Below are 10,342 nucleotides of genomic sequence, written 5' to 3'. Positions count from 1 at the left end.
TGTTTTATTCTTCATCAGCAATAAATCAAATAGTAAGCTGTGATCAGGTATGGGTGTTGAAGCATCTGAAGTCGGATTAAGGCTTGGAATCCTAGGAGGGGTAATAACCCCGGAATCAGCTGATTAATACATCATACAATGAGGGGGTGTAAATCCATGGAGACAAAACAGAAGGAGAAAGGTTGGGTCTTTCCTGTATGCAAGGTATGCTTAATCAAGTTGAAATATGAGAGATTTGACTCTCTTTTCACCTCAAGCTAATCACAGATGTGTTTAGTTGCAAGGGGTGAACACACATGAAGGGGCAGCTGCTCTCCAGATGCACCCCCCCCCCAAAAAAAAAAAGCTCAACTTATACGAGTGCTAACATTGGGTGCTAAGATTGTTGACATTTGTTTGAAATGATTTATACAGTTAATTAGTTAGAAACTGCCCCACTTTTTCTTCCAAATGGTTTTGGATCATCACCAAATTGAATAACTTTTATTATGTAAATGTCATGTACCCTACTGACATCATTATCTTTTTTATTATTATTATCAACGATTGACCTCTTCTGACCCTCCAATGTTTAAATGAGGGTTGTTTATTGAAACTAACTTCTTAAACAATCCATCTAGAAACTAACAAAGTAAAAAGCAAAGGAGGAATGTATACACATCCATATTTTTACATGTTATTTGTATGGCCTTTGAGTTATAGACACAGAGTTATAAATTTTGAATTTCTAGTTTGCCATTGCAAATAGACCATAGCCAAGCCATATTCTACAGATATCTTAGAATCCACAGCAGTCTCAGCGAATGTGAAGGAGGTATTAGGGTGTGCAATTTTTAGTAAGAGTAATTCTACAAAGCTACACTATTGCACTACAAAATCCATTTTCTTTTGAGCATTTCATGTTTGCTTAAAGTTAGACAGAAATTTACTTCATGACTAACAAAAAAGGGGGTACGGGGATCAATTAATTATAAGGCATGCTTAAAATCAAAGTTAACATTTGTGAAAACTATAGTTTTTTAGGGTGAAAAAAAGTTGCTCAATTGCAAACTCAAGAGAAGCAATGGAACTGAGGCTCAGATGATCAAACACAATATTCCTTTGATGAGCCAAAAGGACCTATACTGTCTGTTATGGTATTTGAATTGTCTGCATGTTGATATACAGAGAGAATTACTGTTTTACAGTGACAGATAAACATGAGATGGACAATGAGTCATAACCCCCTTCCCTTACCCCCTCCCCCAATCCCCGTCTCTTCCTCCCCTTCCCTCTCCTGCCAGGAAGGGGGTCAATGTACTTATACATGACTACAGGAAACAGGACCCAGTAAGAATTCCCAAGGCAAGAACAGATGAGTATACATGTAGGACCGTATAGCCCTGTTCACATGATGCAATAAACTGAACTGACAATACTACAGAATCCATCAGCAATTACCTCCTAAACTATAGATAAAGGGAATATGAACTATACTAAAAATCATGGAACATTATAATATTACAGCATAGTAGTCATTGAATGCATTAAATTACCCATTCAGATTAAAATATTTAATTTTCCCTGCAGTTGGGATTCAAATTTCAATATAGCGCCCTCTCTCAGTAATATTATTTTTATTCAAAATACCAGTTTGAGCACTTATTTTTACAATGTGAGGTGGTTGGATATGAGAAGTCTGCTGACAAAGATTATGTCATCAGTGATTTAACGAACCGGCTCAAACCTAATTTTTGGTAAAATTTTTTACATTTATTTTTTGCATACTCTGAAAGCCTGTGATTTACTCTATCGATTTGCAAAAAAATTCAGATAAAAATTTGTATCATTTAAAGAAAAAGAGCATATTTAAATTTCATTAGAAACTGGCTCAACCCCCTCCTTTGATTTTACGAACTGGCTCAAACCATTCTTTGTGTACTATAGAGTCTGTGGAATGGCAGCAATAAGTCAAAGGCCTGACCAAATAGGCTGCATGTAAGTGGTTTGTGCCTCTAAAAAGCATGCGCATAGCAAAAATAATTTTACGAACTGGCTCAAACCGTGGTCTGTCTCGCTAAAAGCAGTGCACAATGCACATGGTGTGCATGATTTTACAAAGTGACTCAAATTCCATTTTTGGTAAAAATAGCAGCTTATGAAATGCATACATGCGCTTCATTTTACATATTGAAAGAATGAATATGAATTGCGGACAAGATTTCGTATATTATAAAAGAATAAATGTATGATTTAAATTGGTATAAATATTTGATCTGGTTCTTTCAAAGTGCAAAGTTATGGGAGTCTGAAAAACATCCAAACTTGAAACGCGATCATCTCGAAATCATGTTTTCGAGGCCAGCCGAGGTGTTTAACAAGACAAAAACAATTTGTCGGGCATACGACTCAGTCAAGTTATCCAATAAAATACAATTTTAGTTTACATCCTTCACGCCACAGCTCTTTTGGGCATAATCATCCATATAATCAAGTAATGAAATGGTATACGGTAGTGATATACAGGTGTACACTTTTGGAGGATTCAGTAACCAAATCTCGACCAAGGATGAGGATTAAAATGCATTGTTCATTTTATGCAAAACTTATACATTTTCCAATGTTTAAGATCAGTAAAGATATTAAGACCAATGACAGTATTTCCTAAATAAGTAGACTTTGTTGACACAAATTAGTGTCAATTTAGGATTTTAGTCAATTTTAACAACTATGGGGTATCCATAGCTTTGCATAAAAACTTCACCTCGTATTACATTGAAAAAATACTTTACATTCTGGAAAATAAATGCTCAGCAATCAACCTGAAACATTTATATTATATTTATATTTGTAGTTGTTTATATGCACATGTACATATCCAAAGGAACTGTTGCTGTGCTAGCACCATGAGCATCTCTGGATGGTGTGTGCGCTCAATAGGGCATCACCATTATTGTTAGTATATACACACTAAGGGCGATAATACAATTTTTCATAAATATTAAAGTTGCTTCAAAGGAAAGCTAAAATGAAATGAATGCAATAAATCACTGATATAAGCCTATACCTATTTAGCCAAGTAATTTTCTTTGCTATGCTGAATGAAGTTAGTAATTAATAGAAAAGCTGTGTTCCAGGGTAATTGATTTTGTATAATAGCCATGCAATACAAGTTTACAGTGTATGTTTATTATTTGGAATCAAATTATCACAGAGCACTACAATCATTATACAAAGACTATCACTATAGTCTATTTGTTTAATATAATTCATGTAGACTATAAAACTGTCATTGTAACAAAAAGTTAAGCTATTGATGGTACAGTTGATTTGGTTCAGGGAAAAATTACAAGGGGGCTGGATCGGGGTAATTTCACCCCCTGAAATACTCAAAACAGCCCTGTAAGTTGAAGAAGGAGCACTGGAAAATTCCCATTTATTGCAATGTTAAAGATTATACAATGTTGCAGATTTAGGCAATTAGTGGTGAAAGGTAGACCTTGAAAAAAATATTGCCTGGTTTGGTTGCACATAATAATGATGCAATCATTATTAAATTCAACACAATAATTGATCCCTAAATTATGTGTTACCTGGCCAGTGGTCTGAACCTATGAGATGAATAAATGTATCTTACATGTTTCACAAAGTATTAAACCAATCTTGATAATCTAAAATCAGTTTGTGATCCAAGGATTGGAAGTTCATATTCCCCCCCCCCAAAAAAAAAAAAAAAAAAAATGAATAAAAAATTGAAATTTATGATAGTTTGAGTTGTTCACCCTTAAGTGGAATAATGCATAGGAAACCCAAAGAAGGAAGAAAGAAAAACAGCGCAAAAATCCTGACAGTTGTATACCCTTTTCACTTGAAGATATCTAATGTCTTTGAACATGTCTTGGTCAATACATTTTAGATAAAAAAAAAAATTTAATGTACACTGAGTTAATTTAATGTAACGTATTACTATCTGTAACTCAAGCATTGACCTTCCAATGACATTCGACACTAATAGTCAGGAAAGGTAAAAACAATGTTCTTGTTAAAACTACAAATGCAGTAAAAATGGAGGAAACAAACAAACAAAGAAAGAAACAAACAAACTCTTTTTCTTCTTTTGCATCTAAAACATGAGAAAGAAAAATACAGCACATGAAAATTAAACATACAGAATAATAATAAAAAAGAAGAAAAGTAAACAATTTTTGCCAAAATATACACCGTAAGATCAAGATTTGAAAAGGATATATGTCTGCCTCTATGGGCTGCAGGCCGTTGTGTTCTGTAGACCCGGTCTTGAACTCCACGCCCTGTCGCATGTTTTATATCCTCTAAACTATGCAGTGCTTGCTGGATTTAGGAAAAAATAGGAGAAAGGCATAAAATTTCATTTAAAGGTACCAAATATTCCAAAGACAAATAAACACATTATCTCAAATATGATCCATGAAAACTTTGAACTTCAATTGTGTTGCTTCATTTTCGAAAGATAGTTTTCTTAAATCTTGAAATCAAAGGATATCTACTTTACATAACATCTGGTACGTGTATGTAGTTCACATATTAAAGTTCGCACCGTGGTCTGTGATAAATAACAATGTAAGAACTGTGGTATTACCTACTTAACTGACATCAGCAGGCCCAGTATGGGGGAGGGGGCCACTCAACTATATTCCTATACACACCAGTCACAAAAAAAAGTGTAACAAGGGTAGTTTTTGCTGATCATGGGCATGGTACATCACGGCTGTGACACACGTGTCTAGGGTGTCAAAAAGGCCATAGTCGGACAAAAAGCACTGGTGTACAGATGGAGGGGGGGGGGGGCTTTTTCACCACGAAGCAAAAAAGAAAAAGAAAAAGAAAGAGAGAATGGCGAAATAGTATACTTCCTAAATTTTATGTTAAAATCTATCACAATTTGATTTTTGAAATAAAAATGTCAAAATTTTTGCTTGCTCGCTTCGCTCATGACTTTTTATAAATTTTGTGTGATATGCCATATCTACATGTAGCCCTTCAAAAAGTTTTGGCTCAGTTGTAGGGTAAAACATGTTTTATGGGTGATACTTGTTTAGAGGGCAAAAAAAAAAAAAAAAACATGCGAAAATACTTGAATAGGGTATAGATTTGACCAATGGATAAAACTTGTTTCGGTGGGTTTGTAAAACCTATGGTCGCGCATGTGTACATACAGTAATATGATTGACTGGCCCCCCTGGATCAGTAAGGGCCCCCCCCCCCCTCAGGACCTAACAATTGAGGTGTTGAAATTAAACCCTAGATATTGATTATAACAAAATAGAGTAAAGATAACAACCAAAGTTACTACAATAACACATAAGTAGGTGGTTTCAAACCGCCTCGATCACAAGAATCCCCGTTAAATTACGAGAACTTTTTTAGGCTGAAAAATACCCATTAATTATTCCTGCATTCACACCGCCCTGAAACATACCCTTCGGGATAAGTTCCTGAAGTAGTTCCTGAAGTTACGAGCATGCGCAGTATGGTCTGATAAGCAAGCAAGGCGCGAGATTCAAAATCACTAGCCCAGCAGCCACCCACGGCGCCGCACCCAACGACACGCTGGGCTAAAAGTTCCCGTAATTTGCTTTCAGACCGCCAAAATACCCACGACCTTGGAAAAATCCCCGCGAAAGTTCTCGTAATTTCGCCAAGTACCTACAATTTATCGGGTATTTTCTTTCGGGGATATTACGCGTAGTTTGCTTTCAGACCGCCAAAATACCTGGTATTTTCTGATCGGGGTAAATTTCCCGATCAGAGAATACCTGGAACTGGCGAACTTCGAGGCGGTCTGAAACCACCTAGTGAGGAACTAACACTAAAAAATAAACACCTGGGTAAAATTACAGGTGCAGTCCTGGATAAATCAACACCACTAATTTTATTTTGAAGGTTATTGCACATACAGGGTGTAATAGCCTTTGGTATAGGGTCTAGTGACACTAGTCAGCATGGAATTAGAGGAACACAGAGTTTTAAAGGTCAAGTCCACCCCACAAAAATGTTGATTTGAATAAATAGAGAAAAATCAAACTAGCACAACACTGGAAGTTTCATCAAAATCGGATGTAAAATAAGAAAGTTATGACATTTTAAAGTTTCGATTATTTTTCACAAAACAGTGATATGCACAACTGAGTGACATGCAAATGAGATAGTCGATGATGTCCCTCACTCACTATTTCTTTTGTTTTTCATTGTTTGAATTATACAATATTTAATTTTTTATAAATTTGACAATAAGGACCAACTTGACTGAACCATATAGTATTAAACAATGCTAATTCCACATTCAGGGAGGAATTAATCGTTGTTTCACTTGGCAATGAGGAAAAAATTAGAATATTTCACATTTCATATAATAAGATACAAAAGAAATAGTGAGTGGATGACGTCATCAGTCTCCTCATTTGCATACAGACCAGGATGTGCATAAAACTGTTTTTGTGAAATTAAGCGAAACTTAAAAATGTCATAACTTTCTTATTTTACATCCGATTTTGATGAAATTTTCAGTGTTTTGTTTGTTGGATTTTTCTCTTTTTATTCAAATCAACTTTTTGTTGGGGTGGACTTGTCCCTTAAGAACGAAGGGAATATGTAGGCCTAAACACTCGAACCAAGCCCCATGGGTGGTATTCTGATGGCAAACCGGGGAGGGGGGTGGGTGTTTCACAAAGATTTACAGACAAGTATGCAGACGTTATATGCAACGAGCTTGTTGATCAATACGCAGGAGTGCGCATCCTCTTCGCAAGATCTCACCAATGCGATCATGCCTTTCATTACGCATGCAACTAGACATTTAGTGCGACTCTAAGTCATACTTAAGTTACATCTTTGTGAAACACTCCCCCCTTGGGTTAACCTAGACCACACTTTTATGGAGTGGCAGTTGTAAATTCAGTCACCAATTAAAAATAATTCTTGTCATGCATTAAAAAAAATGTAAAAAAAATAACTGAGTTATGAAAAAGGAAGAATAGTATAATACAAAAATATTATTAACTTTAATGAATTAATTGTTGATATATTATAATCGCCATGATTATGAAAGAAATATAATGAAACCAAGCATTCCATAGATGTGTGGTTTAAAATTCTAGTTAAGACTTTAGACTAGGGTTAAACGTAGATCAGAATACCTCCCCACGTGTGAGGATAAATCCCAAATATGCATCTCTGTCACTCAAGGGAAATCTAACATCAGTGACAAAATAGTTGGATAGAATGAGAAAAATAAGAGAAACAGATAGGTGAAAGTTTGAAAAGTACATGTATAAGACAAGGATTAGTAAAATATTAATTTTTGAAAAATGAGATCAATTGTATATACTTATGTACATTTCAAATTGGCAACTGAATGAGTAGATTGTGAAAACTGACAAGGACAACTCTCCCATTTATCTTATTTAAACAGGAAATTCACCCAGATGTAACGTTGGATTATTAAAAGCAAAAGAAACTATTGGTCAAGATTCAGCGAAATATAAAGATTCATTTGTAAGACTAATGGAGAACTGATTTTGTGACAAGTAAATGTAGCTCCCAGTCTCCACATATATGTTCGAACTTTGTATTCTAAGCCTCAGTACCCTCCGGGCTGTATGGCTTTCCAAGTAGGCCTATAACTTGGAATAGCAAAATATTTTAGCCACTTGTGTATTGAAGCAAATGGGGCTATCTCTACTACCCCATTATCCATACATGTATATCATAAATTACATCACCTACATGTACATGTAGGCTATATGTGGCCGATTTGAGGTCCCCATAGGTTAACTGCTTTTTAAGACATTAAATTTCATAACCCTCTAATCGTTTGTCGTTCCATTTTTTTCTTCAAATTTTCAATTAGTTCCTTTTTTTCTTATGTATTTCGAAGCAACCTTCCATTTGGAGTAGATTCCCTTATTCCCTTGCAATACATAATAATAATAGGCCTACCGTAATAAAAATAATATGCAACATTAACATACCACTTCTTAACATTCTTTCTAAGTGCTACATAAAATTACCACAAATTCAGCATGGCTCCCAAATTAGACAGTCAAGCATTCATGGCATACATGCAACCTATTCATTGCCATAAGGCTATTTGTAGAAATCTGAGCTGTACAAGTACTGCTAGAATAAATAATTTATAATGTAAACTGATTCCAAGATACAATCACATACTAATATGAATGTTTGATTATTGGAAAGAAGTCATGATTCACTTGATTGATTTTGTACTCCAGTTGGTTGTTCCATGGAAATTATCTCAGAGTAGGTTTTTTAAAAAAAGGAGAATATTATTAACAGCAAATTTGCACAAGTCAAACTTCCATAAGCCAAATATTTGCCCAAGTCAAATCAACCTTTAGATTGGCCAAAACAAATGTTACATCCCTCTTCTAAGTCAAATCATATTTTGGTCGTTCCTGATAGCTTTTGACTTTGGCAAGGTTACCTGAATTGAAATTGCAAACTATATCCCATTCTATCCAAGAGTTTCCAATATGGTGACAAATTATAATATCAATGATCCTGCATCCATTTGATTTTTTTTTCATCTGATATTTCTATTTTCAAGCTTTTCACTGGCAAATAAAACTGTATCATATTACATACAAGAAGAATATTACTTGACCAAGAGCTAAATAAGTTTTAATAATAGCAAAAGTCATTATGTGGTTGTACATCAATATCGTCAGAATTCAACCATGCATTCTAGTATTTCTACTCCAAGATACTCACTGAATAAATATATGCATGTCAGTTTTTTAAATGACTTACCTGTAAATCTATACTAGAACTGTTTCCTAATTGATTAACATTCGGTAATGATCCTCCGCGATATGTTCCGAGAGCAGGGGAAAGTTGAAGGTGGTGATGAGGGCTAGTATGTGGATGCTATGAAGAAATTGAGGAAACATATTTAAAGATAAATGAAAGTAGTTGCAGTAAACACTGATTTCACGAGAAAGTCAGTAAAACCAAGGTTAATTATTACTATATCATCGTGGATCTAGACCTGGTACAGTTACATAAACTGAACTTTGAGAAATCTTGAAATCTACGCCGAAAAATGTTCACACTGAAGATCACCAACACAGATAAGCGCACGTGGGACAGTGTATTATTATTGCTTTGATGAATGTCGGCCCGACGCTTGACCCGAATCCCGTGCATATTTGTTAATTTCTCAGCAATTACACAATTTCTTCCAGAATCCTTTGGCACATATTTTTTATTTATACAGTCTTACAGACACTTTGGTGGTCATTTCATTGGATTCTGTACGAACTCATTTTGAAATCGTTACCACAACTGGCATTTATCTTTCATGACATCATTAAACTCATCAATAATGTCTTCATGTTATTAATGTTTTGGGAACTGCGCTTACACAAGGCCAATTGGCTTTATTTATGCAGTTCCCCATTTCATTTTCATTTTACTCTTGCTTGTATTGTAAATATATTGTTTCTCATAGTCATACCTTGCTATATAATATAGGCCTAGGCCTAATTGTTTTTAGCGAGAATGAAATAAATGCAAATTGAATTGAATTGAAAAAAAATACTGATCATTTGTCAATGAACACACATGTCAAGCATGTTAATATGTTCTCATTACTACTAGCATTGAGTCGTGTGTGCGTTTTATTCGCATACACGAGTATGATATACAGCACGTCCATTGAGATATATATATAGTTAGCACTGGAATAATGATGCATTATTACACAGCACAGGCATGTATGGGAACGCCGTATGCCCAACGCACGGGAAACATTCACAATCGAAGATGCAGACACCAAAATATCGGTAAAATCACTTACCCTAGAAACTATAGATACTTCTTTCATAATCTGCTCAAAGGCAGCTGTTTCCTCCGCCTGCTTTTGATTATGCAGGGCAATTTTTTCACTAAATTTCCGTGGGCTAGACATTTTCGACATTGATTTTGCCTGGCTTGCACAGCCAGATTTCGTTCCGAAATAAATGTTGTCATCCAGCGGGTTATTTACAGCGGGTCGCGTCAATCAGCCAATCACTGATGGCGTTACAACGAATACAGTCTCCGAGCATATTACCGCTACCAAACCATACGAGCCCATCTCGAAACGAATATAATTCATCATTATCTGTCATAATATTTAGAAATTTAATATAAAAAATTCGTTTATATGAAGAAAAAAGACAGATTCATGTACATGTATATAAATGAGAATATAATCAGTTACGGGATATGGTGCACCGTGTGTATTATTTGTTTATACTCTATCTCAAATATTACGTGAATAAAGACTGAATGGGGACCCCCATCCATCTAGTTTTGTAGATGC

General features: G+C 35.1%; 1 long non-coding RNA gene across 1 annotated transcript; it reads right to left on the bottom strand.

Moving 5' to 3' along the window:
• Positions 1 to 446: 446 nt before the first annotated feature.
• LOC135157728 (uncharacterized) lies at positions 447 to 10,009 on the bottom strand. Its single transcript, XR_010296706.1, has 3 exons — positions 9,836 to 10,009; positions 8,788 to 8,904; positions 447 to 4,329 (listed from the first exon to the last, which is right to left on the bottom strand). It is a non-coding gene; the product is annotated as an uncharacterized LOC135157728 (long non-coding RNA).
• Positions 10,010 to 10,342: the final 333 nt, after the last annotated feature.

The sequence above is a fragment of the Lytechinus pictus genome, unplaced genomic scaffold (genome assembly GCF_037042905.1).
Source record: "Lytechinus pictus isolate F3 Inbred unplaced genomic scaffold, Lp3.0 scaffold_19, whole genome shotgun sequence".
Classification (NCBI taxonomy): Eukaryota; Metazoa; Echinodermata; class Echinoidea; order Temnopleuroida; family Toxopneustidae; genus Lytechinus; species Lytechinus pictus.
The sequence above is the reverse complement of the archived record's forward strand: the minus strand, read 5'-3'. Positions and strand labels throughout refer to the sequence as shown.